The following is a 12,575-nucleotide window of genomic DNA, read 5'->3' as shown; positions in this document are numbered from 1 at the left end:
TAATATTCCTTTCACCCCTGCCTTATGTTCAAGGAAGCAACCATAGATCTGGATGAATGAGCCAGATTTAGCACCACGATAGCAGCGTTCATCTGACCCAGGCCACCAAAACGCTACAGTCATGGGTTCTGCTTCTGTGTTATGAAAAGGAGAACATAGGATCCCAAAGGATGTCCTAGGCAAAATTCATCTTCTTAGAACCTTAGGATCTTCCCAATCACTTCCACCCCAGGGCACCATTTTATGGTGACAATTACACCCTCTTAGTGCAAAGCTAAGACCTTCCTGCTGCTGCACTTTAAGAACCGAGCACACATTTTTCTATCTAGAGGATGAATGCCTAGCAGAGATCTGTGTTTATCCCCCTCAGTAGGCAGCATAGGAAATTCTTCTTCCACAGATACATATTGGTAGAGGCAACAGGAGCTCCCAGCAACCTTCACATCCATAATTAGAAATCAGGTCACACAACCTGGCTGTGTTGCCAGGTGAGAAAACTCCTTGGCATTAGGATGTGAATCATGACACTAAGAAAGTGCAGAAGTTTCTCTTGCTAATCATGTTTCTGTGCCATCAAATGGCTATTCAGGCTGTGTTAACCCTGTAGGTCACAGCAGGGAAGGGAATATGCACAGGTGGGAGTGAAGCATCTTCTTTCAGCAGCAGTGAGTAAGATGCCCCCTTGGAAGTGCACACAAACAAGAAGAGATCTCCTAATTTCTTTCCAGTTACTGGTCCTGATTCTTCCCTGTGGCTCTCTTATGTCACTATAACAGCATGAAGAGGCCAGGACATGCCCCCTGGAGGAGACCTCCATTGTAAGGTGGTAAAACAGGATTGGCATAGGTAGCAGGAGGAGGAGGTATGGCTGAGCTCACTGCACGTGGCTGTTCTCAACCAGTGCCATGACGTACAGAGTGTAGGCTCCCCGTTGTGCCAGCATTGGGGAGGCACAAAGGCACCTTTAACCACTCCTGCATCCAGCAAAGGGAAAGAGGGACAGAGAATCTGGCCCACCCACTCTATTGCTGGGTCATTCCAAAGAGGAACCAGCGCATGCTCCCAGGGTCTCTGTGCTGGGTTTGGGGCCTGAGCCAAACCCCATGGTGTTCCACAGGCTTTGGATCAGGACCTTAGCAAGCCATAGGATCCTGGTGGTTTATAATCCAGTTGGATCTAAAGGGATCCAAGCATGGTCATCTCACTACCTCGTACCTAGATCCCCTACGAGCAAAAGAAATTCCTTCAAATTTTACCTGGCCAAATGTTGCCAAAAGCATATTCCCTCCGGGTTTGATCCAAATCCCTTTGAAAGGCTCTGTAACAGTCTCTCCCCAAACTCAGCATCAGGCCTTGCCTCTGCCTCAGTTTCCCCACTCTCATGTAAGCCAGTAGGCCAAATCACTAGCCAGCGCATTGATGAAACTCCCCTGCATTTCAGTCCCTTTTCCCAGGGATGAATTCATTGTTCAAACACAATTCAAAGTCAGTCAGACCAGGTAACCTAGGTCCTGCTGCCTGGCTTCTCCTACGGCCTCAGCCAGCTTCTTCTGCTACCACCTCCACAGTAGGCATCCCCAGCCAGGACTCTCACCAGCTGATATGGCAAACCCCCTTCCAGGTCTGTCCCTGCCCACCTTACAGCTCTCCACATTAAGCAAGCTGCATATTAGCCTTTTATCTCACCATCTGGGAGGCAGCTGATTGGTGGGGGGCGGGGAGAAGGAAGGAGAGGCGGTGCTAACCCAAATTCCCTTAAAGGGCCATCCCATCTTGTGGCAGGTTGCCATTGACTGCAATGGGAGTTAAGTGCCTCAGTGGTTTTGAGCTTCCCACTAAGCACCTATCTGCATCTTTAGGCACCTAAATTCCTTTAAAAATCTGTCTCCAAATCCCCAGCTCAGGCAGGGTGAACCCCTGGTACTAATTTATAAACCCTGTTTTCTTTCCTAACAATGGGATTATGGGAGGGCTTTTTGCAGCTGCCTGGAGAAAAGTCAATCCTCAATTTCTGTATTTTAATCTCCTAAATTTGGGGAGTAGACACAAGAAGTCCATCCAATGAATATAAAGAAAACTTTTTGTGTCAGGAAGCAAAATCAATATTAATTACCCTCTCATGTCTAAAACAAACATGATAGAGGAATTCATACAATGTAGCAGCATTCAGTCGACATTGATTAGTCTGACATTCTGCAGATTGCAAAGCAATTTCAAGTGCTGTGTTTTTCTTTGCCCCGGTTTAATGGGAATTTTAGGTAACCTTGTTCCTGCTATGATTGTTTCTCATCTCAAATGGCTACAATACCTGTTGGTAGCCTAATCCAATAGCTGCCTGAAAACATTGTTTAATGCACCATTCGGCCAGGGCACACGGCTCCATTAAGAAGAAACAATGTTCACCAGGAAAAATCACATTGCAGCTTGCTAAGGAAGTTGCAGAACAGCTTGGGGAAAGCTCTTTTAGAGAGATGTGCAATAGGATTGGCTTTTACATGGGGCAGCTGAAGTGATGGACTGAGATGAATGTTTACAAATCTAAGATATGTCCTGTGTACCAGCAGGACTGTCAGCAAAAGGGCTGCAGTTGGCTTCGGTATTTGCATAGGTGGCAGCTTCTGGGGTTGGATTCAGTTTGGGGTGAAGCATTCCCTAGCACACCAGAGACTCAGATTCAAGCAATGGCTGGATGAGCTGCTAAGAGAGCTATGAAATGCTGCGTATGCTACATGTCCAGGACATCTTGTCTTTCTGCAGTGACCCCTGTGGCTGACTGACAGTAAGGATGGCACTGCCATGGGGGATTTAGGGTTCACTAAACCTGTTTGACCCCTGAGTAACTGGTTCTTCTGAGCCACCTCCAACAGAAAAGGGGAACGGAGCGACTGTTAACGTAGCTTCCTAGCGTTTGGGGCTCCCTCAATTCATTTTCTGTCCTTCTCAGCCCCAGGAAGGACACTGTGACATGAGGTCTTGGAGGAACCAAGTGCGTAAAGAAGGGAAAGGTGGGGTCTGGGTCCCCCAGAACTAGAGGATGTTGATCACAGGGAAACACCAACACTCATACAGCCCCGACTGGTCTGACCCATCTGGCACATAAATTCCAATGCCTCTACTGTGAAAAGAGAGCATGTGGCCAGCACATGCTTACACGGCTCCGGCACAGCAGGCTCTCAGATTAATGGACACTTCCCTTAACCATGTTTCTGGCAAGCAGATTTCCCTGACCTCCACTGTTAGAAAGCTTCACAGATCAAGGAGGCAGCTTGTCTCATCTTTGGGTGCTGAGGGACAAGCAAGTCGCATTCCCAGGGGGAAAAAAAAGAGGGGAAAGTTTGAAAATGGGTTTCATTCCAGCTTTCTGCAAATGCACGCAGTGAGATATTTACAAAGTTCCTCTGTCATAGTGCCACATGCAGCTGTGTCTGTGTAGCACCTTACACTGGGCCATCTGCTACATTAAGCAAAAAAGTGGTTTTAAGCAACTCTGCTCTGAAAAAAAAATGTATTTTACACAATGTGATTTTGAAAGGAAATCTCTTCCCAGTCACTGGCACCTGGCTCTGAAAAGGGACCCGGCACACAGCTGGGATGTGCTCCTCAGACACGAATGTGCTGCCAATACTGTAACACAGGTACCTTCACAAACTCTCTCTCTCTTAGCCTGCCATAACCACATGAGGGTGTGTTTGCTCAGAGAGGTGGGCAGGAGAGTCTATTCATTTGTTTTCAAGAGCTGGTTGAAAGATTGTTCAATGGAACCTTTGTTCCTCGGAAAACGCAGCTTCCTTTAAATCAGAGCAGGGGAAAATGTTGAAATGAATAATGTTGTCTTTCTTGTTTCAATAATGTCAAAACAGGTTTTGATAAGGTAAAAACGTGTTTCAACTCAAACGGTTACATTATATTAAGAGATTAAGTTTAATGTTATAGCATACGTTTATATTTATATATTGTCAATATTTTACAATGTAATGTTTTGACATTACCTAAATGAAATGTTTCAGTGGTCCCGAATCCAAAAAAAAAGTTCAGAATTTTGGTTCTATGGGAAATTTTGAAATGTAGATTTTTTTCCATTCCAATTTGGAACAAACAAATAAAATTTCAAAATGTTGGATTTTCCTATGGAATGGAAATGCCTTTTTCCAGCTTGCTCTATTCTTTTCCTATTTAAACAGAATAGCTTTCTTGTAACCACATCTCAGCAGAGAAGCAAACACCATTTGGCAAACAAACACATCAAGCTGCATTTTGCTGGAGATGGTCATGCTTTTCCTCTGAAATCTACATGGAGCGTATGTTAACATAGCACAGTTTAATGTGAAGTGGAAAGAGGTGAAGACTATTTAGGAGGACGGGTTATGGGGTATCTTCCCCTAGAAAGTTTTTTTTTTAAATACTCAAAATCCAGGGCAATCTGGTCTATTCCAATGGCTAAATAGGTTCCCATAGTAGTAATACACCTGGGGCTTGATTTTTATGGAACTGATTGGACACCAGCAGCTCCCATGGAGTTCAGTTGGAATTGGTGATGCTAAGCCCTTCTGCAAATCAGCTCCATAAAATTGCACAGTCCTCTGTTCCCAACCCCAGCAGGTTGCATCCTGTCAGCTGTGCATGTAACGATCATTAACATTCATGGCAGGTGCATGTGCACTGATGTGAGAACAACCCCTTCCCCTCCAACCTCGTTGTGGCAGCGACCGTATTCCTGATGGCGGGTTTTGTCCTTATGTGGATGCAGGGAGGGGGTGGGAGCAGTGCTTAATGTGGGAAGGCTTATACGGTGCTTGGTGATTCAAATGTATTCTGCATACCACGGCACATTCAACTCTGCTCCATCGCTCTGGTGCCTCAGGGAGAACTGGAGAGCGAGAAAGCAGAGAAACTGCACAAGTCTCGCTGGGGTTTTTGACATCCCCCCACTCACTCTCCAGGGCTGCTCCCACTGAAAAACAGAACAAAACCGTGTCTTCGCTTCTCCCTGACATTTCGCTCACCTTGTTCCCCATTCCGACACAGCACCGACACTTCTCCAACATCTGTGTCTTTGTCAGCGCTGTCATTAGCGAGTCCCCTGCCTCTCATAGGCCTGTGACATTTGGATGGCAAGCCGGTCCTGTGTGTTACCTCCTAAGCAAGAGGGAACCTGAAATGAAAGTGCAGCTAATTATTCAGAGATCTTAATGAAAGCTCTGCATTTTCAGCCCTTGCTTAGGGCAAGTCATACATCTGCTTCCACACGCCCCCTTTCAGGGTTGTAGGTGCAGATCTCTGTGCATTTGAATATTTCTAAATTGCCATGTTTATAAAAGAATGACATAGGTCACCCCAGTGCACTTGGGAATGGATAAATCACAGGCATAGAACTGTCAGCCTCAACTGCACACACAGCCATGCTGCCAGGCCTCACCAGGCTCTGGGACAGCTCCCTCATCCTTTAGCAGAGCGACACGTTTGCTGCTCACAGGCAAGCAGGAGACATTTTCCAGACTTCTCTAACACCCGAGTAGTGATGATCCTACTACTTCCCTGAGCAGGGCCATGTTGCTTTCGTCCACCAGCTGCCACCTGATCAGCCACGCAGAAGCCAGCTTCAGCTTTGGAGGCAGGAGGAATTTGAGAAGAGGAAGTCGGGCAGTAGGCTTTTAGGGTGTGTCTACATTTCAAACGTCACAGCTACATTCCTGTAGGCTTCAGTGTAGACATTCACAACAGCAATGGGAGGGGTCTCCCATCTGCATTGGTAATCCTGCTCCCCAAACAGCGGTAGCCAGGTCAAAGGAAGAATCCTTCCATCAACCTAGTGCTGTCTACACCAGGGGTTAGGTCAGCTTAACTATGTCACTCAAGGGTGTGCTGTCCTGTCACATCAAGTTCATTGAGAAGAAATTAGAACCACTTTATGAGACAATATTGCCAGGCAGTGCTGGAAATATTAAATAGGAGAGTGATTACCTCTCCTCACTCAGCACTGAACTCTGACCACCCTGACATGGTATTGGGTTTTCTAGCTCTGAAACCTTTACAGATCTTCCCACAAGTGCTTCCCCAGAAGAGCTGTTGAGCTGGGATCCCAGGGGCATCCTACTCCCCAGCACCTATTAATGCTTTGCCGTGTTAGCAAGGCACTTGGCAGGTGAAAGACACTTAAGTCGTAGCTGAAAGGCACCCACATGAAGTCATGGTCACTGCTGGGACTATTGCTGGCAGCCTGCTCAGGGCTGGATGGGTCAGCTAGCCTGAACTCTCCTTTCACCAGTACCGGGTGTCCCATTTAGGAGGGCATACGTACGGAGGAGGCTTGCCCTGCTGCTGTGTTGTCCCAATGAGTGACCCACAGCTGGTCCCAAGACTGTCCCATTGGTAGAGCTAAAAGGATAGGTAGGAGAGAGAAGAGAACTCTAGCACTGCCTGGAGACCCCATTAACCCTGCCGCCAACGGGCGTGTGTATGTAGACCAAGGGACTGGGGTTGTGTTGGAGAGCACATTCGGCGATTACTGTCACTTACCACGTGTTTGTATAACACTAGCACAATGGGGCCCGGATACCGATTGTGGCCTCTGAGCATTACCATAAAAGAGAGGAAGGATAGTCTTCTGATTCAGGCCCTGGATTGGGATTCAGGAGATTGGGTTTCAGTTCCTTGCTCTACTCCAGATTCCCTGGGTGACTTTGAGCAAGTCACCCATGCCTCCAGCTCCCCATCTGTAAAGTGGGGATAATAATGCTTCACTTCTCCCACCCTTTGTCTTCGTCTATTTGGCTGGGATCTTTTCAGGGCAGGAACTGTCTCTTACCATGTGAACCTGCAGAGCTTCACACAGTGATGCTACTACAATACCAATCATTTTTGGAAAAGAGAGAACAATAATTAGCCAGCATTGTTCCACAGCGGTGTCTATAAACCCTAGTGAGCGATACCAGGGCCCCCCGTTCGAAGAGAAGGCCCCATCCCCAAGAGCTTACAGCCCACCAGAGACAACAGGTAGATGCAACAAACAGATGCGGGGAGACCAGGTAACATTGAGCCATGAAGATGATTTTAGCACAGAAGTACCAGTCACAGCTCATCATTGATGAGCCAGCCATTGCCGAGTGTTTTGCAGGTATGACAGCAGAAGTGAGTAGAAAGGAGAGGTTTGACAGAGGCAAATGTAGCAGCTTTGCAGATTTTTTGGAGCTGGGATAACCCGGCATGCCCAGGACAGCGACAGCCCAAGTTGCTGCTGAGTGGCTGGGAATGTATGCAGCGGGAGACACCGCGGGTGGGGACGCTGTTCTTGGAGACATAGGCCCAGAGGGTCAAACCTGGGGCTGAAAAACATTAGGTGCCCATGACTACAGTTCGATTGAGCTGGCAGAAAGAGGCTGGGGAAGGAGAACTGCAGTTCTATCTCACCATCTCAGCTAGGTCTTCTAGCCTGCACCCACACAGATCAGATGTCTAAGAGGCAGGATGTGAGCTGGGAATAGCGCTCTGGCTAACGATTTGCAAATGAGCCACAGGCAGCTTCCCACTTTGCTTTGGAATCCCACTTTCCCAGCAGCGTCAGGAGGAGGAGCTCTGAACGGGTACCAGGGTTTCACCTCAGCTAGATGGACAGGGTTGAGAACCTGTGTTTCACCTTGATAAACCGCAGCAGCCTATGCCACAGGCTCTACAATGACCTGAGATGGGGGGTTGTTCTCCCTTCCCTGTGATGAGAAAGGCAGAGATCCCAGGAGAAAGCAGGATGCTAGTGCCCCTGGTGGCCCTTTCTTACTCAGCAATGTGTGCTAACCCGTGACCTTGTACATGGAAGACAAGAATACTGATTGCTTGGAAACACTACAGTAAATGGGCACTAAGTGGACTAATGCTCAACAGCAATGGGAATTACAAAGCGGGCACCACCGGAATCCACCATGATTAATGTGATTACCATGGCTACCAAAGGAATGAATAATGATTTATCACACACGGTGAAGTTTTTGCCAGTTGCATCGGGGTCACACTTTTCACCTCTGCTGCCTGCAGAGTACACGTTTTATAGGGCAAAGCAAATGAAATCCCCTGGGGGGGTTCATCCCATCCCCCACACCCTCCACCCCAGTTTACAGTCGTGAGTGAGCAAAGACAAGGAAGTTGGCAATGGCTTCACAAAGCATGATCCTAATTAATCAGTGACCAGGATAGCACCACTCCCCATTCGGTCATCCCCATAAATCACTGTCTTGAAAGCTGCACTAGTGGATGCATCTCTAGTGCCGAGGCTACACAGCACTAATGAACGCTTGCAAAGCACCATGGTTCTAAGGCCAAGAGCTTACAGTCTATATAGCCAACGCAGACAAAAGGTGGGATGGGAAAGAGAGGTACAGAGAGGGGAAGAGACTTGACCAAGGTCACACCATAGGTCAGTGGCGAGCTGATAATAGGACCCATGTTTCCCAATTCCCAATGCCCTAGTCACTGAACCAAGCTGCCCCTCATAGGCAAAGGCTGACAGGATCCCTAGTGTATAACAGTACAACACACAATGTCAAGCAACCCCCGGTTAATTGGAAATCTCTGGCAACAAATGTCTCTCAGGCACACACCAAAAAATTCAAAGACAATAAATATCACCCAACATACACTCCCTGCATTTGTAGGTTCCCGTTAGGTGTTGAAAGTATTGATTTTCTTCTAATTACTTTCTTTGTTAGATGATCTTGTGTATTACTTAGTGCTAAAAACATTAAACAATTCAAGCTGCACAGAGAGCCATTAGGAAAAACAGCACTGAATCTGTCCAGTGCAAGAAGAAAAAACAGTAGCATTCAAGTGGCATGGGTCATACTAGCCTGGCAAAAGCAAAGAAACGCCTTCTCTCCCCAGCCCCTGTATTTTCATGAATGATGCTCCGTCTCACTGCTATAATACAATGGATGGAAGGAGAATAGCCCTTTCTTTGGCAAGACTCAGGACTCCTAATGTTGTGCATTGACATGAAGCAATTAATTGGCTACATGGGCCATGCTACTAAGGTATGTTTTTGGGCCTATTTCTCTGCTGGCAACAAAATCTATAGAGTTATACCAGCTGTGAATTTGGCTGAATGTGTGGATTGTGTTAGAAGAGTGAGCTAAGTAGTTTGGTTTCTGAAAGGACTATAGACAAATGTGTTATAAGCAGTGAAAATATGTCCAGTCTGTTCATTCCAGACCAGCATTCTCAGTCTGTCCCCCCCAAACACTATTCCCACACTGTACTTCTCCATGCAGTTGGAATGCATTAAAGCACCATGGTAAAGACAGAAATGTCGGCTGAAGGAAGGTACTGAATCTCAGGGGACATAAATGCATTTGGAAACAGAATCCTTGAAAACACAACTTACCTTTCTTCCTTGTCACTTTTCCTATGCTCCTTGCACTGCCTGAGGTGCTCAGAAAGTCATCAGCTGCAGCTGGGTTGGGGGGAGAGGGGATAGAACCCAGGACTGGGAAGTGGGCAGTATGTCATGGAGAAAGAGAGTTTCATGAAGGACTAATCTATCTTCTCTTCCATTGTCTCCCCTAGGGTTGCATTTCCCATGTAACCATAAGATAAACTGGGTGCATGATGCTTTGTGGGATAGAGAGTCTCTCACTGGTTTGGGGTCTGAAGCACTCTTTCAAAATTCTCTGTAGAAATACTACAGTGACAGAGAGCTAGATTAGATTTGCTATAAACAAGAATACAAAATGCACCTGTCCTCAGTAAGGACAAAGGGCTAAATATTCAGCCTGAGCACTGCAGAGGGAATTAACCACACAGACAGATCCCATTAATGCTAATGGACTTTGTGTGGCTAATTAGCAGCACCTCACACTCAATATTTACCCCTAGGTGATACACAGTTTTCTTCCTGTCCCTTTGAAGCAATCTATTTTCTTTGCTAAAGCATAAAAAGGAAAAAGCATCTAAAAGCAGAGAAGCAACAACCTTTCCAGCTGCACTTTTAACTCAGACAGGCACACCAGTGCACACGAAAGGGTGATTGAGGAGAAGGAGGGCTGGGATGGGCTCAGGGGGCTGGAAATGGAATACTGGGAGTCTTTCATCTTTAGTTGCCAGCAGTAACCCGGCCCTGGTTGTGGGTCGGACTGGAGAGCCCAGGAGATAGGAAATGGTATATAAAGCTTTCAGCTGTATGCAGCATGGTCAAACCGGCCTCAGGCAGTAGCAGCCTCATGCTGTAGCAATCTGATGGCTGTTTGTTAGTTAATGTGGAGTGACTTGGCAGGCCTCAGTTCACTTTCTAGAGGCTGGATGACCAAGTGTATCCTCGCAATTATCACTCATTGGTCCTGCTGCTGGAGATTTCATTAAAGAAGCCAATGAGTGAATGCACCATAGGACTGGACAGGCCTTTTACCACAAGATTTTTGTCTATGGGTCAGGGCTAGTATATATTTGGTGAGGGGAGTTTGCCCTGCTGCTATTTATGAAGCATCTGTTCATTATTAGCTAGACCATAAGCTCTCTGGTGCAGGGACCATCTTTTTCTTCTGTGTCTGCAGGGGCGGCTCCAGGCCCCAGCACGCCAAGCTTGGGGTGGCAAGCCGCGGGGGGCACTCTGCCGGCGCCGCGGGGGCGGCAGGCAGGGTGCCTTCGGTGGCTTACCTGCGGGAGGTCCGCTGGTCCCACGGCTTCGGTGGACCTCCCGCAGGCATGCCTGCGGAGGGTCCGCTGGTCGCACGCTGCGGGAGGTCCGCCGAAGCCGCGGGACCAGCGGACCTCCAGCAGGCAAGCCGCCAAACACAGCCTGCCTGCCGTGCTTGGGGCGGCGAAATGCCTAGAGCCGCCCCTGTGTGTCTGCACAGCACCTAGCACACTGGGGTCCTGATCTCGGACTAGGGCTCCTCAGCATTACAGTAATAGTAATAATTATTAGGATGATGATACTCTGTCACCTTCCACCACCTTCAAATTCACTCCATTCCCCTTCCCAGCCCTGAACCAAACAAACAAAAACCCACGCCCAGCCAGACCAAGGGGCAAACCTTACTCCTCTCAGTAAAGGGGCTTTGAATGGAGACGCTGACAGGAGCAGACACAGCTGGGTCACAGGAGACGTTGCAATTTGCAAGAGTTTTACACCTTCCCGTGGAAGGTGTCTGTGTCTAATTTTGAGTCACCATTAAGAAGTTGGTGTATAAAGAGTTCAGTGTTCATGGATCCACTTACACTTTTCACATGATGGCTAGAGAGTTGCTGGAGGTTTCTATCATCAGCAAATAAATCAGCAAGAAGAACAAGTATCAATCAGAATCCACGACCTGGGACCTGAGGACTGAGAAGGGCCTTTCATAAAATCACAGACTGCCCAAAGAGGGGAAGGGCCAGAGTCTCAGCTCTGGTGCCCTGACCCTGCCTGGGAAGACAGAGGCCAATTCCCAGTCCTGGTACACTGAGGAAGTGTAACGGTCTCATGGTTAGGGCACTGGTTAGAATTTAAGAGAACCAAGTCCACTTCCCAGCTCTGCTACAGACTCACCATATGACCTTGGGATAGACACATCATCTTTCCATGCCTCAGGTTCTCCATCCATCAAATGGGGATAGAATCCTTCCTTTCTTCCACTGTTTGTCTGTGAGTGAGGGTGTGAATTTAAAGTGTACTAGCTACTCTGCACTCTTACTGTGCACAAGAGTGCCCTCCAGCAGGTTAGCTTAATGCACCTCTGTGACCAAATGCACCCCTGTATTCACACCCTACACACCACTGTAATAATCTTTGTACACCATATGCCTTGTGAGGTGGCATTTGAAAACTAATAACCTGCTGGTCAGCAATATCATGGTGAAATGTGTATAGCAACATTACAGGTAAGGTTATGGACATAAAGTGAAATTATGACTGAAGTGAGTTTACCAGACCAGTCTGAGGAGGGGGTGACCCTATTCCTCAAAGACGAAGGACAAGCTAATTCCTCTAATCAGGTGTCATCAAAGTTGATTGGCAGTCACCTGTCAAGTGGCCATTCTTTGGTAGTGATGGGGGACAGGAACAGATCAATCTGCATTGCAACAAACAACAACATGGCCCCTCTTTCACCACCATACTCCATGTCTCCATCCTTACCGTGGGAGGTAACCCTCAGGAAAATGCATTTCAAAGGGGGGCTGGACTATAAAAGTGAGGGGCAAAACCACCCCAGGGATTCTATCTTTCTCTCTCTCTCCCCAAAGAAAAAAAAGGGAACCCGTCTTTGGACTTGGGGTGGGGTTCTGACCTGAGAATTTTACCAGCCCTGTTGCTGGGATCATGTGCTAAGGATTTTACCTTGAACCAAGCCTACTTTGTTAAGTGTTAGCTATTTGCAAGTGTTTTATCTTTATTTCTCTGGTACCCCTGTCTGACTTTAATGCCTTTAATTGTACTCACTTAAAATCTATTTCTTGTAGTTAAAAAAAAACCCTTGTTTTATTCTTTAATGAAAACTAATCCAGGGTGGTGTTTAAACTGAATTGTTTAGTAACTCCAGTTAAAGTAGCAGACAGATTTAGCTTCACCCATTACAGGGGCGACAGACCTATAATATCTGAACTGTCTAGGAGAG

The 12,575-nt window shown here is 47.2% G+C and overlaps 1 long non-coding RNA gene across 1 annotated transcript in view; it reads right to left on the bottom strand.

Annotated features, from left to right (window-relative positions):
• LOC123354914 overlaps window positions 1-9,746 on the bottom strand; it is a 302,765-nt gene extending 293,019 nt beyond the window's left edge. The window contains exons 1-2 of the long non-coding RNA XR_006574960.1: window positions 9,368-9,746; window positions 5,004-5,152 (exon numbers count right to left, since the gene is read on the bottom strand). This is a non-coding gene — a long non-coding RNA (uncharacterized LOC123354914). The remainder of the gene's footprint in view (window positions 1-5,003; window positions 5,153-9,367) is intronic.
• Window positions 9,747-12,575: the final 2,829 nt, after the last annotated feature.

The sequence above is a fragment of the Mauremys mutica genome, chromosome 22, assembly GCF_020497125.1.
Source record: "Mauremys mutica isolate MM-2020 ecotype Southern chromosome 22, ASM2049712v1, whole genome shotgun sequence".
Taxonomy (NCBI): domain Eukaryota; kingdom Metazoa; phylum Chordata; order Testudines; family Geoemydidae; genus Mauremys; species Mauremys mutica.
Note: the sequence above shows the minus strand (reverse complement) of the source record. Positions and strands in the feature narration are given on the sequence as shown.